This window comes from Bombyx mandarina, chromosome 21, assembly GCF_030267445.1.
Source record: "Bombyx mandarina strain Sakado chromosome 21, ASM3026744v2".
NCBI lineage: Eukaryota > Metazoa > Arthropoda > Insecta > Lepidoptera > Bombycidae > Bombyx > Bombyx mandarina.
In genome coordinates, this window is record NC_143227.1 from 12,894,977 (window position 1) to 12,916,703 (window position 21,727).

The 21,727-nt window shown below is 38.0% G+C and overlaps 1 protein-coding gene across 1 annotated transcript in view; it reads left to right on the plus strand.

The window, feature by feature from the left end:
- The first annotated feature begins 7,552 nt into the window (after positions 1 to 7,552).
- Positions 7,553 to 21,727, plus strand: part of LOC114247817 (alpha-galactosidase MYORG) — a 53,392-nt gene continuing 39,217 nt past the window's right edge. The window contains exon 1 of the mRNA XM_028180867.2: positions 7,553 to 7,671. The gene's annotated coding sequence lies outside the window, so the exon portion shown is untranslated. The remainder of the gene's footprint in view (positions 7,672 to 21,727) is intronic.

A 21,727-nucleotide genomic window follows, 5' to 3' on the forward strand; every position in this document is an offset into this window, starting at 1 on the left:
ACGTCGGTAGCTTCAGCGTGCTTAGTGCGAGTTTTTTAACTCAACTTTGTATGGAGTTGGAACGTTTGCCGCCAGGGGCGCTGTTCCAACTGCATACAAATTTAAGTTAACTTTTACGATATCGAGAACGTTAAGAAACTCGCACTAAGCACATTGACCACTTAAGTGCTTTAAGCCTTAAAAACATTATGATATTTTAAAAATATATTCTCGTTATTTCAACGCGTTTTATATTTTAACTGATGACGTGATATAGAACATGTTTTAATATAATTTCTGATTGCGTTCGCGCACTCAGTTCAGTGTTGCCAGCGTCACTAGTGTAGTGGCGCCATCTGTGTGGCCGTAGCGCTCGGGGACGGAAGTGAGGCAAGATAATACAGTAAAAACTCTTTATTACGTTTTCACTATATCCGGATTAAATTCCTAAATTCGCGGCTAAAAATATTTCTTTATTTGCAGATATAATCGGTACATACACTTTGGATAAAAAGTAAAGAATTCCAATATATAGGTATCCTGTATATATAACTGAAGATACTTAGTAAACGCGCTTTTCCATATTCTGGATTTCTGTACTCGCGGCATATTTACGGAACATATACCCCGTGGATAAAGTGCTTTTACATAAAACAAAATACATTGAGCACTAAATGATTCAATAAAGATTTAATCTCTTGTATTGTGTTTATTGACACATTCTCACTCATTTATATTTCTATTCAATATTTTATTGAAATTTAAAATTTAAATCAAGTTGTGCTCTGTATTGGAAATGAATTTAAGTATTTTTGCCTTTAATGTTTTATGGAAATAATTATTTCAGACTAAACAAGTGTTCTCTGGCAACACTGAAATATGGTAAAGGAATCCGACGAATGGTCACTGTTAATTCGTTACATATAGATGAACACGTGTGTAATGTGCTTATATACATATGTATGTCTTGTAATCAAAGCAATAATGAAATCGGCTTAACGTTATCTTGTTTAAAGTTTATTTATGCGATAAGCGTGTTCTCTATTGAGTTCGCTTTAAAGCTTGCGCGATAAAAAGCTAGATGTATATATGTAGAGACATCCTTTATTAGGCTAACTGAATGTGTTTGTTTTGAAAATTAAATGTCACATTTTGTCGTGCGAAGAGAGGAAATAGGACGACAGCCGCGTTAAGATTCGTCCGGGACAACCGTTGGCGCCGGCCCGGAGTCGCAATTACATTTACATATCCATTAATTGTTAATCATAATGAGTACTGTAATGGAACATCGTCAGACGTGAATACGTGTATGGTACAAAATATATATCTCACTTTGAACTAAACGAAAGTGTTGTTTATTTATTTACCATTTACAGGTTTGAACTAGACAAAATGCACAACAATAAGGGAATGCGGTAACTTCAAGCCAAAGTTACCAAATAATGTATTGTCTTCCAGTCAAATCGTTTTTTTTTTATGCTTAGGTATCCTTCAAACCGTAACGCATTACTGCTTCTCGGCAGAAATAGGCAGGGTGGTGGTACCTACCCGTGCGGACTCACAAGACGTCCTACCACTATAGTAGAATTATTTTGTCCGTGCAGTTTGGGTCATAAAACAGCCCGGCTAGGGCGGTGAGCATGTTCGCCGGGCGCAACGCCATTATCGATAAAAACAAATGAGACATCGAAGGCAGGTACACGGCGCACACTGTATTATTATCGAGATCTAGCAGAACTTAATTAAAAAATAATACTCTCTAAATATTCCTAAAACTCCCCTTATTACACAGGTGTATAACTAAATAACCGATATTAAATAAAATTAATAAGTGTGTAACACCATACAACACAGGGGAAGTCTCGAAACATAGCTTATGCGTACTAGCACGAGTGTATTGTTTAGTTTTACTTTATTGCAGAATGCGAACAGGTCTGTTCTTGTCGTTTAAAGTGCTTTTTATCGTTTGTTATATCATCGAGGATACGTTAAGGTAAGTTTGAACCTTATAATATTGAAATGTTATTAATTAATAACGTTTTTGCTGTAGTCATTGAAAAAAAATTTTTTTTTGTGTTAGTGTTGACTTTTAAAAATGTATGCAAGTGTATACACCGGGAAATCACTGTCATAGCATTCTACGGTTAATGTTCTTTGAAATTTAGTTGGAATCCCTTGCTCCTATTTGCCCCGCTCATACATTTTTTTTTGTTTTCAGCGCAATGAAAAGGCGAGATATTTTTAATATATGGTTTCCAAGTAATAAAAAAAGGTCAAAATAACCTTATAATTGAAAAAATACTACAATACTAGCTGACCCGGCAAACATTGTTTTGCCATATATAAGATTTCTAGGGAATTTCTAGTGTACAAAAAAAACCTAACTTATTGTAAGTGTGTAAGGATGTGGTAAATGAGTGAAAGAGGTATGTAGTGCTGTGAACGATGAGGGAATATATAATAAAAATAACAAAACCTCATTCAACCACATAATACCTCATTATAACAAAAAAAAATGTCCAAATAAAAAAAAAATGTTAGGGGTGGACAACCCTAATCACTTAGGGGTATGAAAAATAGATAGTAGCCGATTCTCAGGCTTACTGAATATGCATAAAAAATTTCATGAGAATCGGTCAAGCGGTTTTTTCGGAGGAGTATGGGAACGAACATTGTGACACGAGAATTTTATATATTAGAAGAAGATTATGACATAGAGAACTGTAGAAACCCTCCAAGATCACTTCAAATGTTAATAAGTAGTCTTACAACAAAAATACAATCTAAATGGGAGAAATGTAAGCGAACATAACAGGGATCAATCTGAATTTAATCAAACATTTCTGTTATCTTGGAGGCACAAGACATATGCCGAAGAGACAAGAAAACTTTATTTAGTACATTGTTCCTGGTACTACATGCCTTCTAGTATACACAAAATCCTCTCACACTCAAAAGAAGTAATTGAGACATGCGTTTTACCTTTGGACCAATTAGCAGAAGAAGCTCAAGAAGCGAACAATAAGGAATATAGGAGGAATCGCGAGTATTTCAGCAGGAAAACAAGCAGAATTAACACCAATCGAGACGTACTTATCCAATTCCTGATAGGTTCAGATCCACTTCTATCTTCCAAATCAACAGTGCAAAATAGAACATGGGAGAAGAAACTTACTCGACGGAGGAAGATGGGTAGAAGGTTATGCGAATTTTTTTTAGTCTTTAGAATATATTTAGGGGTGTAAAATATATTTCTTGTGTATTTAGAACAAAGTTGCAGTATTAAAAATAATATTTTTAAAGAAAATAAAGAAATAATTGATTTTTATTAATAATTAATGTTATTTATTTATTTAGAAATACGAAATAACATCTAATATTAACATTTTATGACACGTAAAATTAAAAAAAGATAAATTCACGCAAGATTGAATTAAGTTCTGCTAGATCTCGATAATAATACAGTGTGCGGCGGCGGGGTTGTATACGCAGGGTGGTGAGACATTGCTATGTTATGAGTCATTTGTACTTACCTGCAAATTATAGTACATTATGTCGAAGAGAAATGTGTTTTTATGCATTCGTTCTCTGAATTTATTTAGTGACACAATGGCTACTCCTTTGTTTTGTATAAAAACGGCAGGATTTATTGAAAATAATATTTGCACATGTTGTTATCAACAATGTGTTAAATTTTTTCACTGAAACAAGAATAGTTCCCGAAAAGTTACAAAGTGTTAATTTCTGCCGTTCTCGTTAACTTGCTGCGGCGATATGTGGTGTAGTGTTCGATTAGTGATTTTTTCTTTCAGTTTTATCACTAACCCACAAAATGACTAAACTAAATACACTATCGATAACGCTTATCGACAACAATAATGCGCATCACTCGTCCATGCCCGTCCATAAGGCTCATGAGTGGAAGAGAGCGAAATACTCGCTTCACCGCTCCGATTTTTCTATGACCCAAACTGCACGGACAAAATAATTCTACTATAGTAATTGAATGTGTTATATTAAGATTTTCACATTTCAACTCAACGAATGAATGTTTATGTAATTATTAATTGTTATTTGAACGATCTTATGAGACCGCGACGGGGCAACTCAAAGCCGCCGTTTCCCGAAATATGTGGGATTCCCCGGATTCACTGTCGGTGCTTTTAGACCTCTCAAGCACTGGTCACCGTCTTCTAATCCATAGACACGGTCCACTGAATTTCTCGCCGGATCTTCTCAGTGGGTCGCGATTCCGATCCGGTGGTTGATTCTGCGAAGCACGGCTCTTGCTAGGGCTAGTGTTAACAAATCCTCTTAGGTTACCAGCGAATAGGTAGGGAAGAAAAAATTTGAACGATGCTCCGCACCCAGTCGCGTCGGTTTGCTAGCCGGGCTCGTAACGACCTGGTCACGTTATTGCACGTCGCTCGGACATTAGCGCCGCGCTCATGAGAAATTATTGAGCACATCATGTCGGTAAGCGGCGGGTCACGACTTCTGTATGTGCTAAACGACTTGTTAGCTCAGTACTCGCGCCCGCCGTCAAGGTTGTCTTGAGAAATTTCAGTGCAAAAAAAGGTGTTTGGGGTCAATCTTTATACGTAGCCTTTCGGACAGAAGTTGTCCCGCTATTTTTGCTTAGTTGTGTGGACGAGCTCACAGCCCACCTGGTGTTAAGTGGTTACTGGAGCCCATAGTCATCTACGACGTAAATGCGCCACCCACCTTGAGATATAAGTTATAAGGTCTCAGTATAGTTACAACGGCTGCCCCACCCTTCAAATGGAAACGCATTATGGAAGATATAGGCAGGGTGGTGGTACCTATCCGCACGCATAAGACTTTCTACCACCAGTCAACTATACACTAATTTAGGTAGACTTGGTGAATAAAATAACACAATATGCTTGGAAAGCGTTTTCAAATAATTTTTTACTGGTGGTAGGTCGTCTTGCGAGACCGTACCACTTCCCTGCCTATTTCTGCCGTGGAGCAGTAATGCATTTCGGTTTGAAGGTTAGGGCAGGCGTTGTACCGTTACAACTGAGACCTTAGAACTCGTATCTCAAGGTAGGTGAAATTTAGGTAGTAAATGTCTATGGCCTCTAGTAACGACCTAACACCAGGTGGACCGTAAGCTCGTCCACCCAGATAAGCAATAAAAAAAAGTTTGTAACTGTTATTCGAAATATCTGATTAAGAAATGAGGAAAACAATGACGATACCATTTGGAAAATTGTTAAACTGTCTATAGGTACGTCAGGAAATTGTAAGCACTGGGGATGTAGGTCGCGTGATGTGGCGGGCGATGCAGTTCAGGAGATCCCCGGTAACTCACCACTAATGTCGTATACTCAACGACACCCACATATTGCACGAACAATAATATTTCACAATAAATGAAATAAAAAAAACTCGACTGCATTAACAATACTTAAAAAAGCGAAGAACAAGCTATTTTTACTTGTGGTAGGACCTCTTGTGAGTCCGCGCGGGTAGGTACCACTACCCTGCCTATTTCTGCCGTGAAGCAGTAATGCGTTTCGGTTTGAAGGGTGGGGCAGCCGTTGTAACTATACTTGAGATCTAAGAACTTATATCTCAAGGTGAGTGACGCATTTACGTTGTGGATGTCCTTGGGCTCCAGTAACCACTTAACACCAGGTGGGCTGTGAGCTCGTCCAACCATCTAAGCAATAAAAAAAAAATATTTCAAGTAAACGTTAAATTGATTGTCTTTAAATGAAAATTTTAAGACTACATCCAAATATGTTTTATTTATTTACTCGTCTTGGCCTGATGTGCCTTTATTTAGATAACAACTTATTTCACGCGTTTTAGTTAATTGATAAAAAATAAAATAAGTTTTTGATAAGGCATACAATGGTTTCATTTTTTTACCGAAGAAAGTAAGAGACTTAGACGATTTTCATTTTAAAAAATAAATAAAAGATAATCTAATTAGTGAAAATTATTATCACATAAATGATTTTCTTAGGGAAGACATTGAAAATAAATGGATTTTTTAATTATTAGTTGAATTATGGATGAATGAATGGTAAATTACATAATATTATAACTATGCACTGCACTAAAAAGGTCCTACCACCAGTAATTACGCAAACTAAAATTTGCGGGTTTGATTTTTATTACCTACACGATGTTATTCCTTCACCGTGGAAGTCAATCGTGAACATTTGTTGAGTACGTATTTCATTAGAAAAATATCTACTGCTGTTCCACCATGTCCCTGTCTTTTTCTCTAATTCATAATTTGCATACCTGGTAATGTAAATTGCAAGTCCGCACCACCACCCTGCCTTGATCATTGAGGATCAAGAGCTTAAAGACACGGTGATTTTATATAAAACCTTACAAAGACCATATCTCATCTATAATCCGGTTGCAAGTACTTACCTTTGTCGTGTCTGCGTTTCTTATCAGTAGCATTAGGGCTTCCGTTCCAGACAACTGGGAAATTACAGAGTCGGGTTACGGCAGACGTATTACGTTAATGTGACCGTTATGGTTTCCATTATTTCATGATTTTATTTTATAATACTGCTACTTGCTGGGGTTCGGGATAAGTAAAAATTGTACCGAAGTGAAAATTAAAACTGTATTAACACTTAATACAGTTAACGAACACTTTAAAATTCTCAATTCTCTTCTTCCGCTTCGCTTCAGGTGATCCGTTCGCTGTTTCGCTTCGAGTAGGGCTCTTGCTAGGGCCAGTGTTAGCAACGTCCTCAGGTTAGAGCCCCGTGAGCTCATGTACTCGCTCGGCTACGCTGGCATAGCCTTTAAAGGCTTTAGGGGCTAGGCCAGCTTAGGTAGGAAAGAAAAAATATCACAACAACAAATAGGATGTTCCAGGGTAATTCAGGGTAACTCAGTGATACAGGATTCAGTGATATTTACTCAATACCAGAGAGCTATTAGTTCTCTGAATTAGAGTCAAATATTTTTTGTCATTTCGTAACACCAAAGAGTAGTAGGTATTGAGTAAATATGTTTGTAGCGCCAAGTGCACAAGATGTAATTTATTTGTCGTCATTGTTAATATAATAAACGCGGTGATTTGCATTTTTTGGATGGTAAGTGAATAAAAAAGTGAACGAAATTCTATAATTATTTAGGCTGTGTACTGATTATAAATATGATTCAACTAAACACACTTAATGCTTTTATATTAAATAAGGGATAAATTTGGGACAAGTAGCGAAATGAGTTAAAATTTTATACCAAATTTTAGTGAATATTTCGACAGGAATACATCACGGTTTTACGCGGGACAAGAAAAATAATAATATTCAAAAAACTTTCAAGCCCCTAGTCGCATTTGGTTTATTGTGAATGCGACGAACTAGCAAGGATAAGAATTAATATCTTAGATTACATAGTTCACTACGGCACGGTATACTCCAATATTCACACACAACACACACAAAAACCTTCGCTATTTCTCACTCTGTCTTGAGTAGGCTATCCTAATGTTTAAGTATGTCTATCACGTTTCGTCAATGTGTACTCACCTTAACAGCACATAAGCAAGTTAATGTAAAGATAGTGTAGTTACAGACGCGACCTCCCAACGGTTACCCATCTTATAAGTAACATCAGTAGTTTTGTGTTTAGTGTTTGTGTATTTTATTAATTCGGTGAATAATTTTTTGTCTCTTTTTTTTTAAAGTGAGTACTTCTTTTTTACTTTTGTAATTTTGTAAATAAGTTGGAGCAAAATAATAATAAATTAGAACACAATAAGCGCGACATTTAACTAAAAAAATTAGTATAATTAATTTTACAAAAATGAATTTACGATATTATTATGATAAATCAACGAAATTGAACACGGCCAAAAACTCCTTTCTAGGGTTGTACATATCATATTGATACAAAAGACGTGTTATATATTCCTTTCTGAACTGTATATTTTGATAAATAGATCAAATATGTGATTTAAATTAAAATTTAATCTTATTTCGCAAATATCTTCTGAGTTCTCATTACACTTACACAAATAATATATAATCACGTTGAATTTTCTGTGATTTGAAAAGATTTATGGAGTTATATTTATTATTGTTTTCAATTAAGAGTTAATTGCGAAAATTATCGTTAATTTTCAACAAATACACTTAATAAAATTTTATTTATTAATAATAGGATTATTTTTGTTTGTTGTGATTCTACCATCATTTTTTCTGTCATATTTAAGCTTTCAGTATTGAATATACTCATATTATAATTGATACTTCTATATCGCTACTTAACACCAGACGGACCGTGAGTTCATCTGTGCTAATAAAGCCAGAGGGTATTAACAAATCTTAGATATTTTGTCATTTTACAAGTACTGTTAATTTGTGGGCACATTCTTTTTTTGTAAAAAGTATTAAAAGTATTACTAACGTTAATCTAGAATTTCTAATATAGACTATACTGGTGGTAGGACCTCTTAAGAGTCCGCGCGGGTAGGTACCACCACCCTGCTTATTTCTGCCGTGAAGCAGTAATGCATTTCGGTTTGAAGGGTGGAGCAGCCGTTGTAACTGTACTTGAGACCTTAGAACTTATATCTCAAGGTGGGTGGCGCATTTACGTTGTGGATGTCTACGGGCTCCAGTAACCACTTAACACCAGGTGGGCTGTGAGCTCGTCCACCCATCTAATCAATAAAATATTATAATAATTTACATGTACCTTAATAAAAATCACCTGAAAAAGTTATAAATAAAACATGCAAGACCTTGATACCTACATAGTAGTAGCTCCTTATCTTAATACTGTTAATCAGTACACTTGAAGATTCACTGATAACCTCTTTATCAGATCGTAACTGCCTTAATTTAAGTCGTAAATTAATGATCAACTATTCGATTATTGGTAGTGGGTTGTGTGATCTGAAATTCTGTAACACGCAACAGTCCTTATAGCACCGGAAAACACCTGAAAGCACCTTATCAAACATGATCATCCAGCGTAGGTAGGGCTCACACAAGCTGGACCGACACTGCCCAAGGTCGGAAGAATCTGCTGCTTCCGGCAAGCGCAGAACCAATCATTTTGGAGAGCCTTAGCTTACCTTCAGTACAGCACCAGTTAAATATATATCGGTGTTTCCCGAGCGCTATGACATATCCTTCTTCAAACGAGGCTTGTGGAAAGTATTAAGCGGTAGGCAGCGTCTTGACTCTGCTCCTGGCATTGCTCAAGTCCATGGGCGACGGTAACCACTCACCATCAGGTGGGCCGTATGCTCGTCTGCCTACAAGGGCAATAAAAAAAAGGCTGATAGCGATAACCCAACTATTTGCACCAGTTACACCCCATTCATCATAATTCCGAGTATTTCAAATTTAATCATCGCGCATATTACTGATCACTTCAATATCAACCGTCATTCAACAAAGGCTGCGAATAATCTCTCGCAATAGACCGACTCCGTGTTGCAGTAGCTAGTCCCTAGACTGTTGCGTCGCGGCTCGTGGATTCGATTCCCACACCGTGTGATTCAAACATATATAAGTATATAAATCAGTCTCTGGTGCCCATAACACAGGGAATCCTAATTTCCACGGTGAAGGAATAACATCGTGTAATAAAATCAAACCCATAATTATTTGCGTAATTACTGAGGATAGGACCTATTGTGAGTCCGCACGGGTAGGTACCACCACCCTGCCTATTTCTACCGTCAAGCAGTAATGCGTTTCAGTTTGAAGAGTGTTTTAGCCGTTGTAACTATTCTGAGACCTTATAACTCATATCTCATGGTGGATGGCGGCATTTACATCGACAATGACATTGGCTCTAGTAATCACTTAACACCAGGTGGGCTGTGAGATCTAATCCATCTAAGGCACAAAAAAATATTTGGGTCCGATGATCGTGCGTGATTTGTTCCCATTTAGTTGTTAATTAATGTCAGTTATCTTACATGCCTCTCTGGTTATCGCCGTGCCCGGGATCTAACCTGCGCTGTTTAGACCGAGAGGCGCGCATTGATACTGCTGCCCCACGAGCGGATTCATCTCAATGTAAACACTCCATACGTTTCGCATTAAGAGCATACATCACGACCGCCGTTGCATCGCATTTGCATATTAATGCATTTGTTTTTTGCATAACAATGCACCTTATTCATGACGAGTAATTACTGTGGCATAATTGCTTACGTAAATAAATGTATTTGATTTTTTCAAATTTGTTTAATATCTACTTTAGAACCCGGCCACATTCGATTGTAATTATATTGCTGAAGCTAGAGGCGCGAACCGTCTACCGTGCATTCTTGATTCTATAATAAAAACCTTCTCTGGAGTCCCAGAAAGTAAGAGAGACAGATTGAAGTCGTCGTGGCCTAAAGGATAAGACGTCCGGTGAATTCGTATCAATCGATGCACCGGTGTTCGAATCCCGCAGGCGGGTAGCAATTTTTCTAATGAAATACGTACTTAACAAATTATGTTCACGATTGATTTCCACGGTGAAGGAATAACGTCGTGTAATTAAAATCAAACCCGCAAAATTATAATTTGCATAATTACTGGCGGTAGGAGCTCTTGTGAGTCCGCACGGACTACGAGCTATGAGCTATGAGTTCGTCCACCCATCTAAGCAATAAAAAATGCTTTCAAGCCATCGATCGAGTTTTATAGTAGACATTTGTATTTCCGATGTACATGGACGACTATTTCCTCGAACGAAAAACAATACTTTCCCCGGAACACACTCGATTTCCTCCCATGACCACACCCGATTTTATACCGGGCCACGAATGCTAGCTTTGGTTTATCGAAGTATTACCATTGAGATGATCCTCAAAACTACCTAAGTACGTAATTTCAGTGGCTCATTGTACAACTCACGCAGAACTAATGACAAAATAGCCTAACGCAAGTAGCGTTTACTAATAAAATACTGCAATTCTTTTATTATGGTTTTTCAAAATTGTTGAAATTAGATACTTAGTTGCTTTCATTGAGAAACGTCTTTTTTATTTCTTCCTACCTTTTCACTGTTAGCCTAAGGGGCTATTTTAGCTACGCGCGGACGGGTAGGTGAGCTCACGGGCTCAACCTGAGATAATTTGTTTTTGTAGGCAGACGAGCTCACCTGATGGTGAGTGGTTACCGTCACCCATGGAGTTCAGCAATGCCAGGGGCAGAGCCAAGCCGCTGCCTACCGCTGAAAAACACTAGCAAGAGCAGTGCTTCGCAAAACCTACCGCTGGATCAGGAGATCCGGCGAGAAACTCAGTGGGTTGTGTCTATGGGTTAGTTCGCTCGTCAAACTCTTCGTCTCCACGGTCAGCTTGCTGTTGAGTGGTTACGGGCACAGGCATCAAAACCAGAATGCCCTGCCACCCACCATGACACATGAAGTCAAGTTCAACAAGTCTCAGTTAAATTGTTGAACCGCCGTCACACCCTTTCGTAACGTAGACTGCTTCGTGGTAGAAATAGACGAAACAGTGGTAACTTAAGGTACCCCCCTACCCCTACCAATTATGCAACTTTACTTATGTTTCTTCTTCTTCTCAGTCGGACACTTGGCAGAGTGGTCGTGGTCGCGCTGACGCTGTATGTGCAAAAGCACCCGATAGGTCGTGCTCGTAGGACCGCCCTCCTGGCGATGCGCTTTCAAGTCTGGTGGTTCGAAGGGTTTCGACTATATTGAACCATACCATGGTGGACTCAGTTGTCTTCTTTATTAGGTCAGTCCAGTGGGTTGGTGATCGGTCGCGTGATCTTGTGCTTTCCACCCGGCCTTGGACTACCAGTCTCCTGTTTTTTGGAAATGTGAAATGACCAAAGAACTTTAAAACCCGTAGTTGTATAGTTGACGAGAGTCGGTCCTTGATACCGAGTTCTTTGAAGATGGATGCATTGGTGCGCAAGGCCATCCACGGGAGCTTTATTAAGCGTCTCTAGCACTACATCTCCAGTGCATCGATTTTATGGCGATTATTTACGTTACGCTAATTGATTACGGATCTAGTTTTATGATCTCTGTGGCCTCCAGGCATCATATTAACACAAGTTTGACTGCTACAAAGAGGCAAATACACATTTTGTCTCCAGCATTAACTTTTCAAAAACATTCATAAAAGTCAAGCTACGAAAATTTACACTGAAAAGTGAAACGCAATGTCCGAATGTTTGAAAAAACATGTCGCCTGCGTTTCGTGTAGAAGTTAAACAAACATTTATGATCACATAAATTATCACTTAAATCAGCAACTATAGTCTTAACATTGCAATTAACGTGCATAATTGTTATAAACGATAATTATCGAAATGTTAAAAACGCGTGTTTTTAATTATCGTCTTCTAAATTAAGCGAAAATTACAAATTATCGAAGGAGCACTTGTAAGTGGTAGTTTCGTGAAATATTGTGGCGGGAAGGACGTACTCATGTTTCGAAAAAAAAAAAAAAAAAAAAATTAGGACGTGTACATACTCATTAGTTCAAGCGCCTTCGGTTTATTAATAAGTTTAAAAAATTACTATTATTATATATTAAACGCAGGTCACCAAGTTTACAAAATCGTCAAAAATTTTAAAATTTTATTAAATTAAAGTCTGCCAAGAAATTTTGTTTGAATAACAATTTAATTAATTTTAAATTGGGTTAATTTTACTAGAGAAGAGTTAACTATAAAATTAAAAGCATACTTTACGCAGAAGCTATCACAATCGCCACGTACGATGCATTAATTCGAAATCCAAAGTATGAATGTAATTAACAAAATTTTTTTGATACACAAGTTTTTTTTCATATCGAAATGAAATTAACCACAGACACATTAAACCCTAAATCCTGGTTTATAATATATTTAGACTACGTATTATATACGGTGCTTTTGTTGGTTTTTATTACGATTTTCGTGTACTTCCTGATGGCGTAATTACAAAGTTACAGGTAAATGCACATACAATGCTTGACAAGTTATGTAGAAGTTATGCTATCCATTTTTAAATATCAAAGTCTTATTATTTTTTTATTGCTTAGATGGGTGGACGAGCTGACAGCCCACCTGGTGTTAAGTGGTTACTGGAGCCCATAGACATCTACAACGTAGACGCGCCACCCACCTTGAGATACAAGTTCTAAAGTCTCAGTATAGTTACAACGGCTATCCCACCCTTAAAACCGAAACGCATTACTGCTTCACGGCAGAAATAGGCAGGGCGGTGGTACCTATCCGCGCGGACTCACAAGTGGTCCTACCACCAGTAATTACGCAAATTATAATTTTGCGGGTTTGATTTTTATTACACGATGTTATTCACCGTGGAAGTCAATCGTGAACATTTGTTGAGTACGTATTTCATTAGAAAAATTTGTACCCGCCCGCGGGATTGTAACACCGTTGCATCGCTTCAACACGAATGCACCGGACGTCTTATCCTTTAGGCCACGACGACTTACAATACTTAGATAGGAGTATTGTCATTGAAATAGCGGTTATGTCACAGATAAAAAAATTATTGTCAATTATATCTGCCCAGAGCATGCGTGGTTTTAATAATGGGGCACGTTGACGTGATGGGGTAAGATCGGGCGGTAGTCACTTAATATCAGGCTGGTTCGGATTTTTCTTTTTTTTTCCTACCTAAGCTGATGGTCTAGAGAGACCATATCAGCGTAACCTTAACTAGTAGGTGAGCTCACGGGGCTCAAACCTGACGATGTTACTAATAAGAACCCTAGCAAGAGTCGTGCTTCACAGAATCTACCACCGGATCGGAAACGCAACCCACTGAGAAGATCCAGCGAGAAACTCAGTGGGCTGTGTCTGCGGGCTAATTTATTGGCCGAGCCCTTCGTCGCAAGCGACGGGTTCGATGAGAACGATGACCGGCACTTGGGGTACCTAAAAGCACCGTTAGTAGATCGGGAGGATCCGAAATGACGTGCTTTGGGCGACGTCAACTGTGTACCATTTGGTCCGCAGGATCGGCTATGTAGTTTCCGGCAGCCACAATGAGAGGATTGTCATGTCGTACCGCTTTATCAAAGTGGGTTGGTTCTGAGCTTCTTCTAACTAAATACCAATTTTACCTAGTTAATTTCTTTAAGGAAATAGATACGAGAGTGGTACCTACTTCCTGGTTTATGACTACAATATGTGTTTTTAGGAGATAAGAAACCTTGTATTGGTTTAGGTTTAATTGGATATGATGACGGTGTGACTCATTTTGTTATCATAATTTGACTGCAGATTAAAATTTTGTGGCATAGATTAGTTTACAATTTACATATGTAAGACACCCGTCACTAAACCGTACTTCAACAATGGGGAATGAGTAACTTAAATACATATTTCTATGATAAACGACAAGACATTTTGATATAATGTAAAGTTTGCATTTCCGTTGCGCAGGGTAAGCCTTAGTTATGTTTTCAATGCAAGTAAGGACTGGATCTCGTACAAAAACTTGGCTTTTTTACTAGTAGTGGAGCGGCCGTTGCATTATAAGGCTCACATGAAATCAGCGTCGGAACGGTACTTCGATAAGGCAATGCGTCATGATAATCGTCTTATCTTTGCTGCCGCTGACTACTTCTCGAACGCTGATCACGCAGAAGCCAGTCGCCATCGACGCCCTAGACACGTCCTTACGGATCTATCAGATCCAATAATTCTTGATTACAATTCGGTAGTAGATTCATTCGCGAGGTAGCTGCTCTTGAGTTGTTAGGTCTCGCTTGGAAGCGCTCGGGTAGTTGTTAGCAAATACCACCTCTCCTGGCTGAGCCCGTGCTCACCGTCCTGTCCTGGTGAAATTGGAAAAGCCACCAGACCACCAGTAATCCTTCAATCTAAAAAAAAAACTATAAAACTGCGACTTAGAACTAATGTCTCGTGGTGGGTGGCAGCATTTACGTTGTAGATGTCTATGGGCTCCGATAACCAACTAACATCAGGTGAGCCGTGAGCCTGTCCAACTGTCTAGCAATAAAATACTACTATTACTGGTGTGTTGCGAACTCAAACTTTTAAATATTACAGAGCTACCTATTTCTGCCGTGCTTCAATAAAATAATGAAGATTTCGATCTAGTATATCAATTCAATAAGATATATTGCATTTCATTCATGCCGCCGATAGGAGGTGGGTCTTGAGCGACTTGTGGTCCAGGGAAAGGTTGAGGGTACCAGGTCACAAGGAAATCTATGAGGTGGACTGACTAGATAAAAGCGGCAGTAAATCACTAATCATCAATACATTAATGCACGAGGAGAGCGGCCGTCAGAGAGGAGTGGTGGCGTCTTGTGACGCTTGTCACCAACACCTGAAGTGAGGACGACCACTCTGTCAAGAATGTATGATACCGAGCAAGAAGAAGGATTGCCTTTCATTTATATTCACATTGTAACTCACAACATACTCGTTACCTGTCGATATACAATCAATATTTTGTATTGGTTCCTAATTTGGGGGTCTGGAAAGAATACTTAATTTATTTTTGGTCATTGTACGTTCAGTTGTGCGTGACTGGCGTCTAAATGTGTCATTATAGCCTTTTCAAACTTGATCATTATTCAATTGAATAACCAATATTATAATGCAAGGTCTTTCTTTACGTACGACAAATTTTAAAGAACCTCCTCAGATACATTTCCTTATAGAATATTCTTAGGTTTTTGCTACTCGTAGAAATGGCTGACAATAAAAATAAAATTGTCAGGCTTAAAAATCAGTGCCGTTTCTAATTGTTGCTCATTCGAAGGAGCAGTCTTCTAATAATTAGAAGATAAGGTGTGTGAGCTCAGCTAATTCGAGCTTATTTTTCACTGTAAGTGTTATAGCAGTATTACCTCTTCCACTTTCTATTACCTAGCCGCTATCATAAGAACTTACTGAGCATATTTGAAGTTCGCAACGTGCTATCTCACTAGCCTGCCTATTTATGCGGCGTTAAAGCAACAACGCGTTCAGAATTGAAGGAAAAGGATTTAGTCAGCTATGAAGACTTTAATTACGGGCCTCAAAGTAGATGGCGGCCTGGAATCACAATATGACGTGACGGCATTTAAAGTTCAATATCATAAAAGCGTGAACTAGCCACCATAGTTAACTAAATATATTTTTTTCACCTACTTGGTTACAGATTACAGAATAACAGTATCTAGTCAACCCAACCCCTCGTCTCACCTCTCTATTGGTAGTATTAGGATCTGGTTCAATTTGAAAGACGATTTCTTTTCTAATTTAGACTTTAGGCGTTACAGCCTTACGGTTGTCACTAAACATAACCCACTGAAATTCTAGCCGGATCCTCTAGGTGGTTTGCAATTCAATGCAATGCAACCTGCTTCATAACAAACAATATGGATTCACTAGAGGCCGTTCGACCATTGATGCAGGTGTAGATCTTATTAAAAATATTTTTCAGGCTTGGGAGGAATCGCATAATGCCCTTGGGGTATTCTGCGACTTATCTAAAGCTTTTGATTGTGTTGAGCATAATACATTGTTGAGGAAATTACACCATTATGGTATTAGGGGCGTTTCATTAGAACTTATTAAATCTTATTTATCCGGAAGAATCCAAAAGGTAGACGTTAAAGGAAAGAGATCTTCCGGTGTCTTACTTAATATGGGTGTTCCTCAGGGTTCCATATTGGGTCCCTTCTTATTTCTTGTGTATATCAATGATTTACCAAAGTTTATTGAAACCCGTCACGAGGTCGTATTATTCGCTGATGATACATCCTTATTGTTTAAAATTAAACGACAATTGGAAGATTATGACGATGTGAATGATGCTATCTCGCGCGTGGTACATTGGTTTAGTGTTAATAATCTGTTATTAAATAACAAAAAAACAAAATGTATAAAATTTACCACACCTAATGTTAGACAAGTAGACACTAATATCATTGTAAGTGGAGAGACACTGGAGCTTGTTGATTCGACAGTTTTTCTTGGTATAACAGTTGATTCCAGGCTGCAGTGGGGTCCTCACATATGCAAGTTAGCGAATAGACTTAGTTCTGCAGCGTTTGCGGTAAAAAAAATACGAACGTATACTGATGAAGATACGGCACGTCTAGTTTATTTCAGTTATTTTCATAGTGTTATGTCCTATGGCATTTTGCTATGGGGCAATGCTGCCGATGTCGAAACGATTTTCATCCTGCAGAAGAGGGCTATTCGTGCTATTTATAATATGCACCCGAGGGAATCCTTGAGGGACAAGTTTAAGGAAATCAAAATTCTAACTTTAGCGTCCCAATACATTTTTGAAAATTTATTGTACGTGCGTAAAAACATTGTAGAATTCCCCAGAGTCTGCGATTTGCATAATGTGAACACTAGGAACAAACATAGGCTTGCGTTGCCGGCGGCTCGAATTAAGAAAATAAGCAACTCTTTCAGGGGGCTGGGTGTACAGCTTTTCAACAAGATCCCACAAAACGTTCAACTACTACCTATTCATAGATTTAAGAAAACTGTCAAGGAACGTTTGTGCAACAAGGCATATTATAAAGTTAAGGATTTTTTACTAGATGGCACTACGTGGGAATGAGGCGTTCGCTCCTGGCCTTTTCATTTTTCATTATTATTATTATTTATTTGAATTGTATTTTTTTGACTTGTTTTTTTGTATACTGTAAATATGTTTTCTTGTTTAAAAAAAAAGAAAATAGTTGAGAAAATACAAAAAAAAAAAAAAAAGCCCGTTGAGTTTGTTTCGCCGGTTCTTCTCAGGACTGTGGCTTTTTTTGGAACCGGTGGTAGAGTTAACATTTTCTTTTACATTTTGACATTCAACAAGTGTGTTTTTGATGACATCCAAGTTGAAATAAATGATTTTGAATTTGAATTGAATTTGAATTCCGATCCGGTAGATTCTGAGAAGTATTGCTCTTGCTAGGGCTAATATTAGTAAATTGTTTCGGATTGAACCCCTGAGCTCACCTACCCGTCTGCCCGTAGCTGGAATAGCCCCCTGGCTACCAGCAGAATCAGCCTTTCCTTTCGTTTTGAAGTAAGAGCCTGGAGAGCTATTATGTGGATATTTGAATTTAAATTCCAAAATGGGCGACAGTATTCTCGCGTGTAGCGATGTGCTCCATAATTTCGGTATTAGGCTCCTAGATCCAGTCCCCTTTACTTTTTTTGTACATTCAGTAACATCCCTAACCCAACAATGACCATACATTTAATGACATGACTAGCTAACAACCGAAACGTTATCTTACCGATAATCCTGTCGCAAACACCACGTACCATGGCCTCGCCCAGTTCTAACCGAAAGTGTTTAAAGCATTATCAAATATTTATTTTATCATTACACGTCTCATAGTTTAATTTCTGAGCGGGCTAATGAGCTCACAGCACACTAGCGCTGTGTTCCCAGAATCAATAGATGTCATAACGTGAACGCAAATTCACGTTGGCTGTAGCGTCAATAAAGCGGCAATCTTCACGCGGCAAATAAGGTGGTCGTTTCCATCTCAGGAATCATTTGGAAGGCTTGGAGGAGAGGTATTAGCGTTCTGTTCTTTGTACTTTGTGTTACATGGAAAGTGTACTCGGAAGCTGTGTGAAATGATCCATTACTCTCCTTCTACATACCATGTGTGACCAGACTCTGTCCGTACAATCATATCGCCGGTGCGATTTCAAGAGTTCATTTTGCTACGTACGATGCGGCTCTAAGCACGGTGGTTTTCTGATTGTTCTGACACATCCTATATAAACTAAGTTTGCTAAGTTCTTAGGGGCAGGAAGCGGTCAATGTAGCCACGGTAGCCATTTGTGGGTCGTAAACATAGCCATAGGCACCGGAAATCATTTTACTTGTGTTTGTACTGTAATTCGTGCAGTTTTCGCGACGCCGGGAGTAGATTCGGCGACGCACTACTTTTATACTTTCTATTAAAACTCTATTTTCTATTAAAACACGTTATAGTAGGGTGAGCCCTGTGAGCTAGAGCATCAGTGACAGAGAAACAAGAATAGCCCCTCGCGTCTTAAATATTAAGTGCATTATCTACGCCGGCTGTTGCGAAAGAAATCATGCAGTTTTCTGACAGTTTGTCTTTATTCCTCTGTATCTCTGTATACATAAAAACAAGAAATAATAAAAAACGCGACAATAATGACATTTCGTTTGAGATTCATACAGTTTTGCTCAGAATTCATTCTAGTCAGCTTTGACGGGCTGACGTTCTTACGAATACGTTTTTCAACAGTTTGTATATTTGTTATATTTTTTGGCTTTGCTTCGGGCATATTCAGAAAATTTTAAAACGTTTAAATATTCTTTAACGACTCTCGGAGATATTTGGCTTGCCTAATTTAAATAATTAATAATAATTACTGAATGTATGCACTGATATTGTAAACGAGTTGGAGTGGACTTGAAAATTATAACTGAATTATTTAAAACAATATCAAGTACAAGGACTTTTTTCGGTCTAATTTCAGTTTGATCCTATTCATTCCTCAATTTCGTACGGGATAGTACTTATAAAACATAGTTTGACCGTTTCGACCAATATAATTATAGTTGCAGTACCTACTTTGTAATTTGTACTTTGTTAAGATATCTAGAACAGAAATTTTGCACACTATCTTCATATTCATATACGATTTGCATGATTTATCAAGGAAATAAATACATATTGTTAACCTTTGACGAGAATGCTTTTTTAATTTTCAAATTGTAATCGCTAAAACACGAGAATGGCTGGACCGATTTCGCTAATTTTGGTCTTGAATAATTTGTGGAAGTCCAGAGAAGGTTTAAAAGGTAGTTAAATATGAAAATGCTCGGAATGAAATAAAAATAACAATTTTGTTTTTCCTTTGACGTGTCCCCCGTCGGACGGATTTCTTTTGTTTGTTTTAAGTTTATTTTATACAAAAGCTTAGGTCTTTTATTTATCGATTGAGGCACTACGAAGTCTGCCGAGTCAGCTAGTTAGTAATAAAACTAGAAAAGCCAGGAAGCCAAAGCCTAATCGTGGTAGCAATATAATAATATGTATATACATAGATCAAAAGGTAAAAATATTTTCTCTAGTATCCTTATCGAGGGAGAACACAGAAAACGTTTGTATAAACATAAACGTTGTCCTTTTATAGTGCTTTGCAAGAAAATACCACTAGTGTGCATTAATTAAATTAGTATTATTAAGGTGTTAGACGTAAACGACACGTAAAAGGTTCGCACTAATAGCCCACGTCAAAGCGGCCACGGCTCTCAAACAACACAGCCTAATGGAGAACGCAGTAACTATACAGTCCCAGGCAATAAATATTGCACATCGATATTTAGAAAGAGACAGTCGTCTAATTTTGTTTTTGTTGTAGAGCGTTAGCTGTGTGCGACGAAACACCAACGATCCGGTATCTATGGAGACTAAACGTCAATTAGGTAATGTGCGACAGATATAACGCTCTACGAAGCAAAAATTAACCGTCTCTTTCCCACAGTCGATGTGCAATATTTATCGCCGGGTACTGTACTAAAGTGTCTTCGATTGTTTTGAACAAAACTAATTGAAAACTCGTACATGCCCTTTATTGACCTGATTCCGAATAGTAGCAATTGTGAGGGAGCGTGGTAGGTGGCTGTTGGAGGAAGAGGCATCAGGGCGAAGTCCTGCCACGATGATTTTTCCCCCGCCTATTCGCTGGTAGCCTATTGGCTATTCCGGCTACGCTCTGACGGGTAGGTGAGCTCACTGGCTCAACCTGAGAGAATTTGCTAATCCTAATTTGTTTTACTGGTGGTAGGACCTATTGTGAGTCCGCGCTAATAGGTACCACCACCCTGCCTATTTGTGCCGTGAAGCAGTAATGCGTTTGGCCTTGAAGGGCGGGGCAGCCGTTGTAACTATACTGAGACCTTAGAACTTATTTCTGAAGGTGGGTGGCGCATTTAGGTTATAGATGTCTATGGGCTCCATTAACCACAACACCAGGTAGGCTGTGAGCTGGTCCACCCATCTAAGCAATAAAAAACAAACCTAGTAAGAGCACTGTTTCGCAGAATCTACCACAGAATCGGAATCGCGACCCACTGAAAAGATCCGGCGAGAAATTCAGTTGAATGACGCTGAAAGCATTTTTTATAAAAAATATATATGTATAACTGCTGTTTTGTTCTGTTCCGGTTTTTTACACTATCTCATGATTATGTACTTTGCTATAGTTAAGCAGGAATCGAAAGAACGCGGATCGGAGGTAGTGTGGTATTTGGTAATCAAATTAGGAGGGGGGTACTTTTTGTATACACGGTTTTGAGGAAGCAGGAACTGTAACTTGAGGAAGCCTTTGTAACACACTCGCGTCTTCTAAGTCAATACTTTGTATGCGAGTTTTTATTTTATTATAGGGAATTATCCATATAATTAATTATTTTATGTTGCTACGCGATCTTGTGTCTTTGCGAACACTCAAAATTAAATTAAGAACGATCGAAAGACACAAAAACCTTTCCTTTAAAATCTGTGCTATTTAAATGTATAAACACTAAAAATTATAAACACGATATTATTAATAAATTCTAATATTCAATTTATTATGTTTAAAGTTTCGACTGCTTACATAAAACCGGTTTTGTCGTAATTAAAGTTGAATTTAATAAATTTTATATCGTGTTAACTGACTTCAATATAAATTAATAGTGACCAATTAATTAAATTTAATTATCAAAATTTACCGACACCAAGTAAATTTAAACAAAAAAAAACCTATTTAAATTGTTTTTT